Source organism: Canis lupus, chromosome 6, assembly GCF_048164855.1.
Source record: "Canis lupus baileyi chromosome 6, mCanLup2.hap1, whole genome shotgun sequence".
Lineage (NCBI taxonomy): Eukaryota > Metazoa > Chordata > Mammalia > Carnivora > Canidae > Canis > Canis lupus.
This window is the reverse complement of record NC_132843.1, coordinates 5,371,663-5,390,544: the sequence shown is the minus strand read 5'-3', so window position 1 is coordinate 5,390,544 and position 18,882 is coordinate 5,371,663. Positions and strand designations below refer to the sequence as shown.

The window sequence follows — 18,882 nt, the reverse complement described above, 5'->3', positions numbered from 1 at the left end:
TCTAGCCCTTCTTCAGTCAAGCCTTGACCTTTAAAATGGCATCTATATATCCATTAGGTACATAGGTTGGAATTTTGGCTTTGCATTAGCTGAGGGACTCTTCCTTAGTTGAGTCAGTTCCTTCTCAGTGGGCCCAGTGGGGTTTAAAATGCAAGAACAGTCCAGAGAAGAGCTGAGGGAAAGTGAAACACATGAGATTAGCAGGCACTTTGCAGACTCAGAGCCAAGCACTCTAGTCAAAAACTCTGGCACCTGACAGCTGTGTGACTTTGGATAAGTTACTTACCCTTTCTGTGCCTGTGAGGGCTGTTATGAAGAGAAAAGGAATTTAAATATATGAATACATAAAGCATTTAGACGCTTCGCTCACGTAAGTATTAGCAGTTTGTGTAGAGTCCTAATATGGTCTTGGTACTGACCTGACACTGCCGATCCCCTGAGCCAGCCCTCTTCATCCGAACAAACCAGCGCGACCGTAGGGAGGACGAACACTGAGATTAACCTTTCCACCCAAGGTTTTCCTTCTGGTGCCTGCCGCTGTGGCCCAAAGAGCATCTCTTGTGCAGAACTTATGGAGCTGGCCAGCACTGGAATCCTGCAAACCAGGTGAGGCTACTGCCTTTTCTCTTATGTACCAGGATTGCTATTCCAGATGGGCAAATTTAGAGAAAAAAAGTACATTTCTGGTACTCAGTTAAAAAAAAAATGATGTCAATAGCTCTATTGGCTCAAGATCAGCAAAAGAAGAAAGGGGAAGAAAGCTTTGCCTTTCAACAAAGCAATCAAAAATGCTGAACATGTCTTCCCCCTGCAAGACTTATTTATGGGTTTCTTTTCAGAATTCCTTCCTTTGGTGGTTAAGACATGCACGAGGTCTTTGAAGTGGGCTAGACATGTTTTCTGCGTGTGTGAGCAGCTGTTTGCCTCTCTGCCAGGCTGGTTCAGACGGACCATTTTTCCCTACGGTTTCCAGTCACTGACAGAGGGATCTTGCACAGGACTTTGCACATGATTTGGTCACCGTGAACAAAGAAGGGAATTTCATAGGTGGGCCCTTGGCTCCACCGAGAGCAGCAATCGTCAAACGCTCCTTGCAGGCAACGTTTTCGCCAAGGCTCCATGACCCCCAAGGGGCGGCACCGCCCTGGGACAGGGGACTCAGGATCCATCTGTCCTTCCTGCTGTTCCTATGCCGCTTCCAAGTCAGAAGCTGCTTCATGGCAGTGATACATATGAGCCAGCAAAGCCCACCATGTGAAAGAGGAAGCCAATATAATTGGAAGCCTTCCCTGTTAGTTCCGAGATCCAAATGTCAGCATATTCCTCGGGGATCATGTGATGATCATGATTGTGCGTCAGTTCCAACTGATTTAACAATGATCATTCCAGTCTCTGCTTTTCTTCTCCAGGTAAAATCTACAATTCTGGAATCACAGGTTGATTAAATGTGATGATACACGAAGAAAGCGCGACCAACCCATAGTAAGTGCTTCATAAACTTTATTGTACGACTGTCATTAGCACGTGTTGCTTTACCCAGGGATTTCAGAGAAATAAAGTCTCAAAGATCGCCTCCCTTATCCGCCGATGCGGCAGCCTCTGTCTCAGCACTGCCTCTTTCCCTGGGCCTGCCAACATTCCTGATACTCTCCTGTCTCATGAAATAAAAATCCAAGGTCCCATGGTTCTGCATTCACTGTGGCTACTGTATTTTCTCCCTCCTTCATTACGAAGTCGATATCCAAGAAATTTACTTTAACTCTTGACTTTCCCTTAGTTTTCCTCCATCCATTGACCCCCTACTCCCAAGCTATGGCACCATTAGCCACTGGAACCATTGCTTCTTCCCACTGCCTTGTGTCATGGTCTCTGGCCCATTGTGTCCATTGGCTGCTCTGTGTCATTTGATTCTATGGCTCGGCACCATCCACGGCAGTGTCTGGAAGAGTGGTCAACTGGCCAGAGGGTTATTTCAAGAACACTGGAAATGTGGCAGAGCATTTGTTAAGCAACTGAATTGTTCACTTAATTTTAATTATTTAAAATTTAAAAGGACATACTTGATTCGGTTACTGAGAAACATTAAAAAAATATTTATTTATTTATCTGAGAGAGAGAGAGAGAGAGAGAGAGAGAGAGAGAGCTGGGGCAGAGGCAGAGGGAGAGGGAGAGAAGAATCCCAAGCAGGATCCTTGCTGGGTGGGGGACCCAACTCAGGGTTCTATCCTAGGACCCTGAGATCATGACCTGAGCTGAAACCAAGAGTCAGGTGCCCAACTGATTGAGCCACCCAGGTGCTCTTTGAACAACATTTAAGTATGATTGGGACAACTTGGGTCTGTGAATGCAGCTTTCTCAACTGTAAATTTTATGAGATCCAGATATAGCTCACGCCTTGCTGGTAAAAATTTAGCATCTGAATTGAGATGTACAAGTGTAAAATACACACCAGGTTTCTGAGATCTGGTTTGAAACAAAGAATGTTAAGTTTCTCGGTACTTTTTATATTAATTAAAATTTGAAATCCTACAATTTTGGCTAGAGGGGGTTAAAATATGTTACTCAAGTTGGTTTCACCTACTTTGATTTTCTTCTCAGTGGAGCTACGGGAACACTGCGTCTTGCACTTTATCTCGATCTGACGGCCCTGCTGTGTGGGTCATTTGCTCCTGGAAACCCGCTCCTCCCGTGGCTTCTGAGCCCCAGCCTCTCCTCTTCCCTCTGACATGTTTCCTGAGAGCGCTGACAGTTTCCACAGCCACTCCTCAATGTTGGCGCTTCCTGGACTTCTGTCCCTTATCCCGTTCTCTTGTTACACAATCCATTTTGCTGAGTGACCACCCCCCCTCCCCCCAGCCCCGTTTGCTTGAATGTGTACAACCTATAAGATTTGCAGAAGCCTCTCTGCAGGATGACTCCAGCAGAATGTCTTTCAACACCTCAAAATCTACCTGCCACAGTTCATCCCACCTTCTTTTCTTCCTTCCTTTGAATCATGACCTTCTTCCTGGATATGTCCCCCTGTGAGTTGTACCATTACCATTTGTGCCGGAAACCAGGGCCAGGCCATTTCCCTCAGGGTTATGTCTATCAGATACTGAATCCCACAACTCCTCTTTACTGAATGATCTTCCTCCCTCCTCTTCTGGTCAGCATCAGGCCTGGCTGGACTGTGTCTTCCCTGTCCTGGCTCCCTCCCCTTGTCCAGTCTCCAGATCTAGCCAGCGTGAGGTATCTAAAACACAACCCAATGGCATTCCCTGCTTAATATCCTCCACTGGTGCCTGTTTATTAGAAAAATTGTCAAGTGCTTTTTTTTGGAGGACCATGTCAATTCAATTTTAAAAATTAAGGCATAACCAGCATGTAACATTATATTACTTTCAGGTGTACAACATAATGATCCAATATTTGTATACATTGCAAAATGATTACCACAATAAGTCTAGTTTATATCCATCACCATACACATTTTGTTTTACACATTTTACACATTTTGTTGTTGTTGTTATTGTGATGAGATCTAGTCTCTTGGCAGTTTTCAAATATACCATCCAGTATAGGTAACTATAATGGCCACGCTGTACGTGACATCTCGGTGACTTCCTTATTTTAAAAATTGGAAATTTGTACCTTTTGATCACCTTCACCCAAAATGCATGCTTGCTTGCTTGTTTTCTTGTTTTCTTGTTTTCTTTCTTTCTTTCTTTCTTTCTTTCTTTCTTTCTTTCTTTCTTTCTTTCTTCCTTCCTTCCTTCCTTCCTTCCTTCCTTCCTTCCTTCCTTCCTTCTCTCTTTCTTTCTTTCTTTCTCTTTCTTTCTTTCTTTCTTTCTTTCTTTCTTTCTTTCTTTCTTTCTTCCTTCCTTTTCTTTTTAAAAAAGATTTTATTTATTCATGAGAGACACACACAGAGAGAGAGAGAGAGAGAGAGACATAGGGAGAAGGAGAAGCAGACTCTCCATGGGGAGCCCAATGCAGGACTCAATCCCAGCACCCAGGGATCCTGATCTGAGCCAAAGGCAGATGCTCAACCACTGAGCCACCCAGGTGACCCCCAGAATGCTTTCTGATGTGTTAGCTACCTAGCACAAAATCTGAAGAGGGACATAGGAGAATAGAGAGGCACAAGATTTGCTCCAAATTTCTGTCCTAAATCCTCAGGATAGTATAGATGCCCTTAATCTACCTCTTCATCCATATCGTCTGACCCTCCTGCACCTGCTCCCAAGTCCCTCTATGCTAACAGGTGGCCCTTAGTGACAGGCCTTTCTAGGCTTTGCCCAACGGGTTTCCTCTGCCCAGAGATCCCCAAACTCACCTATCTACCTGGCCAGACAGATGCGGCTCTTTTCCAATGTCTTTACTGATGTGTCCCCCACCACAGGATAGAGAATTATCCCTTTGGGCCCCTCTGTGGAGGCTTCTGTCATGTTACCTGATTATTACCATGACTTACCAACTTGGCCACCAGTAACCTCATATTAAGATTAATGTCCCAATTATGACCAGATTACAATGGATCTGATCCAGAAACTCAATTTCCCCCGAAGTCCTTGTTAGCTCTCTGAGGGGTGGTCTCTGATTAGCTAGGATTCACGTTTGCCCGTGCTCTTCTCCTCTTCTGCTCTGTGGTAAATCTCTTGGCTCCCTGTCAATCAGGGGCTATCAGGGAAGGGAGGTGGCCTGGAAGCATGCGGATAATGAGAGGTGCATGGTCTGCAGAGAATTTTAAAAGAATGATAAAATTGACCAAAGTTAGTCTATCATCAGTACTAGCAACTCTACACAGTGGCAGAAATAGACTATTCCTTCTTACCAGGGTGGCCCTCTCTCACTGTAGGAGCATCTGTCTTTTCAACTTAAAGCATTTGTCATCTTAGCTTATCCCACTGTCTTGTAATTTCTGGTTTACTTCACTTCTCTACATCATCAATTAGATTATATATAGTGGTTGTTGGTGGTGGTGGTCAGCATTTTTGGTGGTGTTGCTTTAAAAAATTAAAATATAATTAACATGTGTTATATCAGTTACAGGTGTGCAATAGAATGATTAAACAATTCTATACATTGCACAGTGCTCAAGATAAGTGTACTCTTAATCCCTTTCACCTATTTCATCCATCCCCCCACCCACTTCCCCTTTTGCAACCATCAGTTGTTCTCTATATTTAAGAGTCTATTTTTTTGTTTGTCTCTTTTTTCTTTGTTTTGTTTCTTAAATTCCACATCTGAGTGAAATTGTATGCGAGCTGTATATCTCTGACTAACTTATTTCATTTGGCATTATACCCTCTGGATCCATCCATGTTGTCGCAAATAGTAAGATTTCCTTCTTTTTTGTGGATGAGTAATATTCCATACTGTATATATGCCATATCTTCTTTATCAATGTATCTATGGATGGACAGTTGGGTTGGTTCCATATCTTGGCTGCTGTAAATAATATTGCAATAAACATAGGAGTGCATATATCTTTTCAAATTAGTGTTTTCATTTTCTTTGGGTAAATACCCAGTAGTAAAATTACTGGATCATATGGAATTTCTATTTTTAAGTTTTTCAGGAAGCTCCATGTTGTTTTCCACAGTATCTCCACCAGTTTGCATCCCCACCAAGAGTGCACAAGGGTTCCTTTTTCTCCACATCCTCCCTAACACTTGTCAACTCTTGTGTTTTTTATTTTAGTCATTCTGACAGCCATGCGATGATATCTCCTTGTGGTCTTGATTTGCATTTCCCTGATAATTAGTGAGGCTGGGCATCTCTTCATGTGTCTGTTGACCATCTGTATGTCTTCTTTGGAAAAATGTCTGTTCATATCTTCTGCCCATTTCTATTTGGATTACTTGCTTGCTTGTTTGTTTGTATTGGTGTTGAATTGTGTAAGTTCTTTATATATTTTGGATATTAACCCCTTATCACATACATGATTTACAAATATCTTCTCCTATTTGGTTGGTTGTCTTTCTATTTTGATGATGATTTACTTCACTGTGTAAAAGCCTTTTATGTTGGTGTAGTTCCAATGGTTTAATTTTGCTTTTGTTTCCCTTGCCAAGGGAGACATATCTAGAAATGTGTTTACTATGATTAATATCAAAGAGATTACTGCCTATGTTTTCTTCTAGGAATTGTATGGTTTCAGGTCTTGTATTTAGGTCTTTAATCCATTTTGAGTTTATTTTTTTGTGTATGGTGTAAGAAAGCGATTGAGTTTCATTCTCTTGCTTGAAGGAGTCCAGTTTTCCTAACACCATTTGTTGAAGAAACTTTTTCCCATTGTATTTTCTATCTTTATTGGAAATTAACTGACCAAATAAATTTGGGTTTATTTCTGGGCTCTCTGTTTTGCTCCATTGATCTATGTGCCCATTTGTGTGCCAGTACCATACTTTTAAAATTACTATAGCTTTGTGGTACATCTTGAAATCTAGACCATATTTTTTCAAGATAGAGGCTGAACTCTATATTTATCATTTTTCAAGGCCAACATAGCGTCTACAACAAAGAGAATGTGAAAAATTTGCTGAATTGATAAATCAATGGATTTCCTCAATTTACCAGAGTATCCTGTGACAGGAAATCCTTTGTCCAAAAAGCAAGTGGTAAGAAAACAAATTCATAGTAGGGATTTATTTAAAATAACCCTTTAAAGCATAGTCTAAGTTTATTAGAGATCCAGCCAGTAGTTTATACCTAGCTTTTGTTTTTATGATATTGGAAAGGAATTGTTGCATACAGAATATAAATTTGAAGCCCTTTGAAATCTTAGATCAGTAGTGGAAAATGTGATTATTTCATTCATTACTGTTTATTGCTTAGCATGTGCTAGGCCTGTGTTATAGAGTAAAGCAGGAAAATAGACCAGTGTATTTTATTGAAATTTTCAATGATGACAGTAAAATTGATATAGTGAATACTGAATTTATAGGAAAGCTCAGTTAACCAGACAGGGAATTTTGCAAGGGTTTCCTGGGATAATGTGACGTATTCCCCCAGTACAGTGATGCTCCAGCTTCATTCATCATGGTGTCTTGGACACTTCAATCAACTAATGAAAATAAAAACCACCACACTCTCAGGCAATCTATTGATTTCTGGGTCCTTTTGGTATTCATAACAGAGATCAGAAAGTTTTTACCCATCTGGACAGATTTTATTCATCATTGTGTGTGTGTCATACATATGTGCAGAAGAAAGACTTGCTAGATTTCATCAACCAGAGCCTTTAAGGAACACATGAGATGTCTTGTCTTCTTTTTTAGAGGAAGCCCTGGTGTATGCTGCCTTTTATCTGAGCCTGAGATGGCCCTGCATTGGTGCAGAGTGGGATAAACCACCATTCATATTGTGTGGATGAACTATGGAGGGGTCAGAAGTTACTTTGGCTTAACGATTTTTTTTTTTAAGAGAGAGAGAAGTTGGGGAGGGACAGAGGAAGAGAGAGAATCAATCCTAAGTAGGCTCCATATCTAGTGAGAAGTCCAACACGGGGGCTTGATCTCACGACCCTGAGATCATGACCTGAGCTATAATCAAGAGACAGACGCTTAACTGACTGACCCACCCAGGTGGCCCCTGGTTTAATAATTTAAAGCCACACTTTAGAATAGTAGAAGGCGATCTTCTCTGAAAGCCTGTCCACAGTTTTTTAGACAAGTGACAAGATGTGAATCTCAGTGTGTCAATAGTATTAGTGTATTTTGGGGTGAGATTTGCTGCCTGAGCAAGAAATAAGGGTATTTTACTCATGGTTACATGTCTCTAAAAAGTTTCATGCAAGTTTCTGTGAAATAGGACTCAGTAGACAATATTAAAGAAGACTTTTCAAAATAGGCTTTGGCCTACAGATTGGACCTTAACCTAAGTCTGGCTTCAGCCCTATTGAAATTAGGTTTTCCTTTTGGGCTCTATCTATGTGATGTGAACTGCAGAGAGACTAGCAAGCATCTGAAGTCAGGTCAAACCATTTATATGGGTAGATGGGGTGAAAAAATATACAGTTTGCCATAGGAGATATTTGTATGAGACTTGGAAAGAGTAAATTAGTGGCTGTTTTTATGCTCAGCAGGTCATAGCAGGGCAGGCACCGTAGTGTGGATGGAGCCGCACGTCCCTGGCCTGCTGGCTGACCTTGTGCAGTGGAGCAGCAGTCAGGTCTGAACAGCTCTGGCTTCTGTGCATCTCCTCTTCTGTATCCGATTTACTTTGCAGGTCACCCATGTCATCATGGCTGGAGGACGCAGTGAGAGACAGATCTTCTGTCCTTCTTCCCCTGCTAGGGGCTGGCCTGCTGACCTCCTGCCCACCAAGCACCGGGCTCAGAGGTAGCCACTCACACAGGCACCTCATCTAGCTCCCAGCATGGTGGAAGGGCTATTCTCTGTAATAAAGCCCGTATTCCACACCACTCAATGTGGTCTGGGGCGCTGATTGCACTCTGGCTGAAACATGAGTTAGTTCCCTGTTTATGAGATGAGAAGGACTTGAAGGAAGAAGGTTGGCCACTCTCCTCCATGCCAAAGACCACCGAACAGGAGTGTCCTCTGGGACACAGTGAAGTGGTGACGTTAGGCCTCGGCTGCATTCCCCCAGAGACTTTGGGGGCATCTGCTTTGGAGAACTTTGGAAACAGTGGGCTCTGCTCTTTCTGCAAGGGTGGCATTGCTGGAAGGCAGAAGAATGAAAGCTTCCCAGCAGCTTCTGATGGAAGAGAGCTGTGGTAGATGAGCAGTGACCAAGGAGGCAGAAACCCAGTTCTGGCCGCAGCCCCATCTACCACTGTGGGTGGTTTGACCTCTGGCAACTTGTTTAATCTCCCTACCACCCAGGGAGGGATCAAAATATTGGGGAAATAGCGATTCCTATGTTATTGGCTGTTTGAACGATGAAGCAACCCGATTTTTGTTTAAATGCCCCACAATCCACAGTGTTACACAAGTGTTATTTTTATTGGTGTGCCCATTAAAATAGTAAATTGGATTTGCATTTCTCGATCTCTAACAATGGAAGAAAAGAAATCAATGAGTTGAAAGTCAAACTGTCCTCAAAACAACCCATGAAAGAGATGACTTTGCCCCCTAGTGATACTGTGACAGGTATGGTAGGCAGGCAGGCCAGGCCCAGGTGGCAACTAGACTGTGTACCAACAGGAATCAGAAGACACCAGCAGTCAGGGATGAACATAAATAGATCCTTGTGAAGCAGAAGAGATCTTCACCACCTTAAAGTCCCAGAAACTGTTCCCTCCACAGGCTGTCCCCACTCCCATGGCAGAAAGAATGGGATTTTCAAATGTCTTAAAAAATTGAAAGACCAAATTCAACAGGGCTCCTGCATGGAAATTTCTACCAGGATATGTCTCTCAAAGACTCAATCTCATTGCAATACCATTTCAAAATAGCTGAATTCATAAGCATCTACTGTACAGTCTTGAACTCATCTCATTTTGGAGGTGTTCTGGGAAAAGTTTGACATTTAATGGGAGTAGCTATGATCGGAAGTCTTTAGGTCAGCACCCTGGAGCATTGAATTTTTTTCGTGACTGTTTTGTGGAGAACGTCTAGTAAAAATTATTCATCTTCTTAAAGGCCCATCTGTCAGGGCAGGAACATTTTTTGCCTCTGTGGGTAGGCACAATGATGTCCCAACTAGCATGACAGTCACGGAATGAGCTGGGCTACAAAATGCTGAGACTGGGGAGAGAGAGAGAGAGAGAGAGAATGAGAGAGAAGAGAAAGAGCTCAGAGTGGTCCTGTCAAGATGCCCCTGGAGGTGGGTCAGGAGGTGAGGGAGGCTGCTGGCTTGGATCCACCAAGGTTGGCACCCATCCTCTCAGAACCAGAGTCCATGGCCTCACAAGGGGGCTCAGATGTAGTTGTGGCCACTGCTCCCATCGTGGGGGAGGAGTTTTGACAGGTGTAGGCTGGGGTGATCGAGGGTCAGGCAGGTGGTGTGCGGTGGGGGATGAGGCCCGCACCTCATGCCTCATGGGAGATGAGGCATTCTCCCTTTCTGTCCAGAATTGCCCTGCTGAGAAGTTCCCCAGAATATCTGAATCTAGGCGAGCCTGAGGTAGAAACTCTGAAGACCTACACTTTGCTGGTGGTAGGGTCATAGTAAATATTTACCATCAGATTTGTTTACTCTGGTATGAAGACAATCCTGTTTCACCCTCATGCCATTCTAGTGGGTTTTAATTTACTTCTTGTCATAGAAATGCAGATGGTCACCAGGTTCGCTGATTATTTTCAGTTACTCGAGACACATTTCTTTCGCTTTGCCATTTAAAAAATAAGTTCTCAAGTTCAGTTGAGGGGGACTTTCATCCTAAAATGCACAATATAATGAAAGGAAATTGCTCAATCTACTGTGGATGCAGTAGATGAGATGGTGCAAAGGAGCTTTTCCCCACCCGACCCCCATGGCTAACCATCACCCCTCTGCCGTCTTCCCAGAGGGGTCCCACGGGGTGTGGGTGTAGAGAGGGATGAAGGGGAGGAGGGGGAACAGTCTAACAGGGAAGAAGAAAGGAAAGAGACAAGATGGAAGAAGAAATAGATAACGACACAGAGGAGTAAGGGGAGAACAGGTGGGAAGGGGGTTATTTACAGGTGGGTGAGTGTGGCAGAGGCTACAGAGAGGGTTCTTGACTGTTTTTTCAGCTCTGTAGAGAAATCTGGCACACCATGAAATTCTTTGTTTCTCCAAAAGCAATCAAATCAAAAAACAAGCACACAAGAGCATGACTTAGCCACACTCCCTACCACCACTCCAGATACAGAGTGGAGTTGCCCGTGGCTGCGGGAGATGGGGTAGCCGAGGGACATGGGGCTATTAGCTATTAATCTCTTTCCTGGGAACTTAAGGCCTCTTCCAGAGCTCACAGGCTGAAGGGACAGGGGAGCAAAGTTATGATCCAGCCTCTGTGCATCACAGCTGGACACTCTGCCAAGAACCAGCTTTCTTTTTGGGCTGCATGTTAAACAAAATTGGGTTCTGGGACCAGTGGCTGTGAGGGACAGGTGACCAGAAGGTAGACAGGCTCTTGAGGAATCCCATGGGCAGATGTGGATTTGCTTAGTCCTTGAGCACTTACCACGTGCCTGGCAGGGTCACAAGTGGTCAGTGTGTTTTCCCTTTGGACCCCCCACCCTCACCCCCATGACCTGCTGGCAGTGGCTGCTGCCACATGTTAAGCCCAAATGGAGCCCAACCTGGTATTTGCCTGGTTTGGACTGTCCTGGTTGCTGGTCTGGAAGGCAGGCTTTGGGGCTGCCTGAGGCTTGCAGTGCTTGAATACAAGGGTGAACCAGCAAGGTGGTGTCCTCAGCAGAACCAGTACAATCACAGCTGAATGCTGTCGAGAAGAATCCCACCACCATCCCAATGCAGGAGTGAGTGGTCTTTGCCGAGTTGATGGTTCACTTTAAACTGGATTTGCCATCGGATTCCTCGGAAGGCAAAATATTATCAGAAGATCAAGCAGCATGTCCCCTCTGCTCTGGCCAAAGCAGAAACCCCCAGCTCTGCAACATCCTTATTCCTTTCTCCCATGTAGCAGTGGGGCAGGGGGAAGGTGGGTGCTTTGCTTAGTCTCACTCTGATGTGATGGGCTGTGACCAACGGCGGTACCTGCTGTAAAAGAAACGTCTGGAAACGGTCATGTTGTGCTCTCTGGATGGTATGACACAGGCCAAAAGACTGCCCTTGTCCACCATCAGTTTGTCTCTGAGACACCAGTGAGCCAAACTGGGGTCCCCAGAGGCCCTGGTTCTGAAGCTGAACTCCCATGGTCACATGGATCACCTGCTCCTGATAACTGGATTTGAGGACGCTCTCCGGTGTTCAGTTATAGAGGCCTCTGATAAAGCCAAGCTGCGCTGCTGCTGAGCTGATGCTCATCCGCAGAGGGTGTTTATAGCTTTACAAGTCCAAGTCTGTGCTTATCCCTCTGGGTGATAAGGAACCGATAAGATCGTCTTGTGGGAGTGGTCCCGAGCCACCAGTATTGTTCTCCTGCACTTAAACGGCCTGGTGTTTGTGACATGGAACTTTGGGCCACAGCTGGGTTCCACATGTTCCCTGCTTGGAGAACATGATCTCCTGTCCCTGGGGATGAGGCCATCTGGGGAGGAGGTACCTAGAGCACTCGGGCAGCAGGAAAGGAGACAGCCCTGTGTTCTCGGCCCCGGCTCTTACCCAGTGGCTGCTGGAGGGGGGCCATGGGGGCTAGGAGATGTAGGGCACATCCTGGCCACGAGGAGAGAAGCAAATTCACCTCCCAGGGCCCAACCCCACTTCTCAACCCTTCTCCTCCCTGCCTTCCCACCCTCTCTTTCCTGCTCATCTGGGTTTCTCTTCTCCTCCTCCTCTTTCTGGGCTTTCTCCAACTTTCCTGGCACATGATTCCCATGTGCTCCTCTCCCTGTGCTCTGCCCCACTCTGTGATGTCAGGGTCCATCCCACCCCACTCCTGTTCTCAGGGCCCCTAGACCAGCCCCACTGCCGGTTGCCCTCTCCGAGCCTGTGACCAACTCTTTTGCTAGCCCAGAGGGCTTTCTGTGGAGCCTTAGCTTCTTTGGAACTCATGACAAAACAGGTTCTGTAAGGATTAGTGAGGCACCGGCTTTTATGCAATAATAGCTAATCCCTTGTTTTCATAACAGGGTTGGAAGAATCTGTTTCTTGTTTCTCCAGATTGTTTGTTGATTCCAAATAGCTGCAGTGCCTGTGGCAGAGACGGTTCAATTCCATTCATGACTCGTCGGTCCCCCTGTGTCTGCCTCACAGTGACACCTGCGAGCTGGGGGGCTGACTGCCCTCTGCCACTCAGCTGTCCCCAGTCCTGGATGCATGTGGAAATCACCAGGAGCTTAAAAAATACTAATGCCTGGTCCCACCCCAAGCCTTCTGATTTAAGTGGTTTGGATGGTGGCCTGGGGATTGAGATTTTTAAAACTATCTCCTGGTGCTTGTCATATGCAGCCAGGAAGAAAACCACTGCTTTATGTGAATTCAAGAAAGGCTGGAGGCCACAGTGGGGCAGGGGCCCAGCATGGGATGGGTGATCAGATCCTTTGTGTTCTTGAACAGCATCATAGGAGTCCTGTCTCCCTAGGAGAGGTACATCTTGGTCTTCCTCTCTTTTGTCCACTCAGCAAACATGAGTTGGGATGCAAATAAGTGTCAGGCATTAGATGAGACCCATGGAGAAGACATGGAGGCAGCTGTCACAGAACTTACCAGCTCTGGGGAAAGCAGAGTGGAAAAGAGGTAATTGGGAACATCCCGGCATACCTATTTTAATAGAGATTGTATTGCTCAGTGGAAGGAAGGACTAACTTGGCATGCATGTGTTGGGGGTAGGGTTATAGAATGCTTTTTAGAAGTTATAATCCTTATTTGACAGCTGAGGGGTTTAGCACAAGTTGTGTGCTCTCCGTTACCCAAAGGTAGGGAGCAATAAGATGTCAGTTCCCTCAAGCTCTTCAGATGGGTCTAAATAGGCTTCTCTCCCTAGCTAAGGAGATGTCCTCACATTGCATTATGAGATATTAGATATTACCTGGAGAATTAAAATGTTTGTACCTACTATCCCATGGATCTGATGCTCAGGCTCTTGGAGTGTGCTTTAGCTCATTGTGACTGGACATGTGGCCTGTAGACCAGTTGTGGCAGCATCACCTGGAAACACCCTAAACCTACTGAGTCTGGATCTCCAGTGATTGGGTTAGGAGTTTGTATTTGATGAGCTCTGGAGGCCATTCTTATGAGTGCCAGAGTCTGAGAAGCCCTACCAGAGGCCACTGACTCAGTTCCTGGTAGGGTGCTGTGATAGGTTTCATTGTTATTCCCAATTTTTCACCCTCTTGATATCCACACCTCTCGGTCCTGTGACTCTGCAGTTCTTCCTACTGGAGTAGGAGTGTACTCTCCTGCCCTGATGGTGCTGGGTTGGCAGTGATGATCTTGGGCAATAGAAAGTGGGAATGACAGGGTGCTAGTTTTGAGCCTAGGCTTGGGAAGGAATTTCATGATTCTATTTACTCCTCTGGGAGCTTCCAACTTCTGCATGGAAAAAAATTTAATTAGGTAGCTGCTATGTCTCCAGGCTAGGCTGCAGAATGACCACATGGAACAGAGCTTCTGCAGCTGACCGGGAGACTGTAGCCCAGAGCAGAATTTCCTCAGCTTACCATAGATCTTTGATTTTGAGAATGAAAGCATAGTATTATTTGCCACTGCATTCTGGGATGGTTTGTTATGCTGCATCAACTGACTGATACAGCTGACTGAGGCAAGTTTTTATATATCTACACACACAGAGTCAGCACCCCAGAGGTGAGGCTATTGGTAGAAGGAGGTCAGGTCAGCAGTCTGGTCTGGGGTTAGGGGCCAGGGGAGGCTGTTTGTGCACTGGGGCTTGGAGGCTATTGGCTTCATGCGTTCTCAGTGGCTCCCTGAAGCTCCCTGATTCGTTCTCCTGCTATGATCTATTCAGATCCCTAAGAAAATTTGATGAGTTATGCCATAGACCCTGAGAGCCACCATTATCTCTCACCTGAATTATTACAATGACTTCTCAATAGATTTCTCCTTGCTTCTACACATTTCTCCTACTGTCTCCCCTCACCGGAGCAACCAGATCTCTCCTTTTTTTTCCCATTTGTTTTTATTGAAGTTCAATTTGCCAACATATAGTATAACACCCAGTGCTCATCCCATCAGGTGCTCTCCTCAGTGACTGTCACCCAGTTACCTCAACTCCCCACTCACCTCCCCTTCTGCAACCCTTTGTTTGTTTCCCAGAGTTAGGAGTTTCTCATGGTTTCTCACCCTCTCTAATTTTCCCCACTCAGTTCCCCTCCTTTCCCTTATAATTCCTTTCACTATTTCTTATATTCCTGTATTAGTGAAACCATGTGATGATTGTCCTTCTCCGATTGGCTTACTTGACTCAGCATAATATCCTCCAGTTCCATCCATGTCGAAGCAAATGGTAGGTATTCGTCCTTTCTGATGGCTGAGTAATATTCCATTGTACATAGAGACCGCATCTTCTTTATCCATTCATCTTTCAGTGGACACAGAGGCTCCTTCCACAGTTTGGCTGTTGTGGACATTGCTGCTAGAAACATCGGGGTGCAGGTGCCTTGGTTTTTCATTGCATCTGTATCTTTGGGGTAAATCCTCAGTAGTGTAGTTGCTGGGTCATAGAGTAACCAGAGTGGCTGCACCAGTTCACATTCCCACCAACAGTGCAAGAGGGTTCCCCTTTCTCCACATCCTCTCCAACATTTGTTGTTTCCTGTCTTGTAAATTCTCACTGGTGTGAGGTGGTAGCTCATTCTGGTTTTGATTTGCATTTTCCTGATGGCAAGTGATGTGGAGCATTTTCTCATGTGCTTGTTGACCATGTCTATGTCTTCCTTGGTGAAATTTCTGTTCCTGTCTTTTGCCCATTTCATGATTGGATTGTTTGTTTCTTTGCTGTTGAGTTTAATAAATTCTTTATAGATCTTGAATACCAGTCCTTTATCTGATACGTCATTTGTAAATATCTTCCCTTATTCTGTAGGTTGTCATTTAGTTTTGTTGACTGTTTCTTTTGCTATGCACAAGCTTTTTATCTTGATTAAGTCCCAATAGTTCATTTTGGCTTTTGTTTCCCTTGCCTTCATAGCTGTATCTTGCAAGAAGTTGCTGTGGCCAAGTTCAAAAAGGGAAGTTGCCTGTGTTCTCCTCTAGGATTTTGATGGATTCTTGTCTCACATTTAGATCTTTCGACCATTTTGAGTTTATCTTTGTGTCTGGTGCAAGAGAATGGTCTAGTTTCATTCTTCTCCACATAGCTATCCAATTATCCCAGCACCATTTATTGAAGAGACTGTCCTTTTTTTCCAGTGGATAGTCTTTCCTGCTTTGTCAAATATTAGTTGATCATAGAGTTGAGGACCCATTTCTGGGTTCTCTATTCTGCTCCATTTATCTATGTGTCTGTTTTTGTGCCAGTACCACAAGGCACAAGATGTCTTGATGATGACATCTTTGTAATACAGCTTGAAATCCAGCATTGTGATGATCCCAGCATTGGTTTATTCTTTTTGAATATTCCCCTGGCTATTCGGGGTCTTTTCTGATTCCACACAAATCTTAAGATTATTTGTTCCAACTCTGTGAAGAAAGGTCATGGTATTTTGACAGGAATTGCATTGAACATGTAAGTTGCCCTGGGTAGCATAGACATTTTCACAATATTTATTTTTCCAATCCATAAGCATGAAATGTTTTTCCATCTCTTTGTGTCTTCCTCAATTTCTTTCAGAAGTGTTCTGTAATTTTTAGGGTATAGATCCTTTACCTCTTTGGTTAGGTTTATTCCTAGGTATCTTATGCTTTTGGGTGCCATTGTAAATGGGATTGACTCCTTAATTTCTCTTTCTTCAGTCTCATTGTTAGTGTATAGAAATGCCACTGACTTCTGGGCATTGGTTTTGTATCTTGCCACACTGCTGAATTGTTGTATGAGTCCTAGCAATCTTGGGGTGGAGTCTTTTGGGTTTTCTATATATAGTATCATGTCATCTGAGAAGAGGGAGAGTTTGACTTCTTCTATGCTAATTTGAATGCCTTTTATTTCTTTTTTGTTGTCTGATTGCTGAGGCTAGGACTTCCAGTACTATGTTGAATAGCAGTGGTGAGAGTGGACATCCCTGTCTTGTTCCTGATCTTAGGGGAAAGGCTCCCAGTGCTTCCCCATTGAGAATGATATTTGCTGTGGGTTTTTCGTAGATGGCTTTTAAGATGTTGAGGAATGTTCCCTCTATCCCTACACTCTGAAGAGTTTTGATCAGGAATGGAGGCTGTATTTTGTCAAATGCTTTCTCTGCATCTATTAAGAGGATCATATGGTTCTTGTTTTTTTTTTCTTCTCTTGTTGATGTGATCTATCACATTGATTGCTTTACGAGTGTAGAACCACCCTTGCATCCCGGAGATAAATCCCACTTGGTCATGGTGACTAATCCTCTTAAGGTACTGTTGGATCCTATTGGCTAGTATCTTGGTGAGAATTTTTGCATCCATGTTCATCAGGGATGTTGGTCTATAATTCTCCTTTTTGGTGGGGTCTTTGTCTGGTTTTGGAATCAAGGTAATGCTAGCCTCATAAGACAATTTTGGAATTATTCCATCCCTTTCTATCCTTTGAAACAGCTTTAGTAGAATAGGTATTATTTCTTCTTGAAACATACTATAGAATTCCCCTGAGAAGCCATCTGGCCCTGGACTTTTGTGTCTTGGGAGGTTTTTGATGACTGCTTCAATTTCCTTGCTGGTTATTGTCCTGTTCAGGTTTTTTTTTTTCTTTTCTATCTTTCTTCTTCTTCTTCTTCTTCTTCTTCTTCTTCCTTTTTTTCTTTAGAGAAGTCTCATTTATTTGTTACACAAAGATCACAAGGTAATATATAATTGGACAAAGACTTTTTGGTTTTTATTTATTCATTTATTTTTGTATATTTTTTAGTTGGAGTTTGATTTGCCAACATATAGCATAATACCCAGTGCTCATCCCATCAGGTGCCCCCCTCAGTGCCTGTTACCCAGTCACCCCAACCCCCTGCCCACCTCCCTTTCCACAACCCCTTGTTCGTTTCCCAGAGTTAGGTGTCTCTCATGTTCTGTCACCCTCACTGATATTTTACACGCATTTTCTCTCCTTTCCCCTTTATTCCCTTTCACTATTTTTTATATTCTCCAAATGAATGAGACCATATAATCTTTGTCCTTCTCCAATTGACTTACTTCACTCAGCATAATATCCTCCAGTTCTATCCACTTTGGAGCAAATGGTGGGTATTTGTCATTTTTCATGGCTGAGTAATATTCCATTGTATACATAGACCACATATTCTTTATCCATTCATCTGTCAATGGACACTGAGGCTCCTTCCACAGTTTGGCTTTTGTGGACATTGCTGCTTTAAACATTGGGGTGCAGGTGTCTGTTCAGGTTTTCTATTTCTTCCTGTTCCAGTTTTGGTAATTTATGGTATTCCAGAAACACATCCGTTTCTTCTAGATTGCTTAATTTGTTGGCATATAGCTGCTCATAATATGTTTTTAAAATTTTTTGTATTTCCTTGGTATTGGTTGTTATCTCTCCTCTTTCATTAGTGGTTTTATTAATTTGAGTCTTTTTTCTTTTTAATAAGGCTGGATAATGGTTTATCCATCTTATTAATTCTTTCAAAGGACCAACTCCTGGATTTTTTAATCTGTTCTACAATTCTGGTCTCTATTTCATTGAGTTCTGCTCAAATCTTTATTATTTCCCTTCTGCCTGGTGTAAATTTTACTTGCTGTTCTTTCTCCAATCCCTTCAGGTGTGAGGTTAGCTTGTGTATTTGAGTTTTTTCCAATTTTTTTGAGGGAGGCTTGTATTGCAGTGTATTTCCCTCTTAGGACCACTTCTGCTGTATCCCAAAGTTTTTGAATGGTTGTATCTTCATTTTCATTAGTTTCCATGAATTTTTAAAATTCTTCTCTAATTTACTGGTTGACTCATTCATCTTTTAGTAGGGTGCTCTTCAACTTTCATGTGTTTCAGTTTCTTCCAAATTTCTTCTTGTGATTGAGCTCCAGTTTTAAAGCATTGTCATCTGAAAATATGCAGGGGATAATCCCAGTCTTTTGGTATGTGTTGAGACTTGATTTGTGACCCAGTATGTGGTCTATTCTGGAGAAAGTTCCATGTGCACTTGAGAAGAATGTGTATTCAGTTGTGTTCAGATGGAAAATTCTGTGTATATCTGTGAAGTCTATTTGGTCCAGTGTATCATTCAAGGCTCTTGTTTCTTTGGTGATGTTCTGCTTAGAATA

General features: G+C 43.6%; 1 long non-coding RNA gene across 1 annotated transcript in view; it reads left to right on the top strand.

Moving 5' to 3' along the window:
• The first annotated feature begins 485 nt into the window (after positions 1-485).
• LOC140634627 (uncharacterized) overlaps positions 486-18,882 on the top strand; it is a 35,964-nt gene continuing 17,567 nt past the window's right edge. Inside the window, exons 1-2 of the long non-coding RNA XR_012032037.1 lie at positions 486-606; positions 1,410-1,482. This is a non-coding gene — a long non-coding RNA (uncharacterized lncRNA). The remainder of the gene's footprint in view (positions 607-1,409; positions 1,483-18,882) is intronic.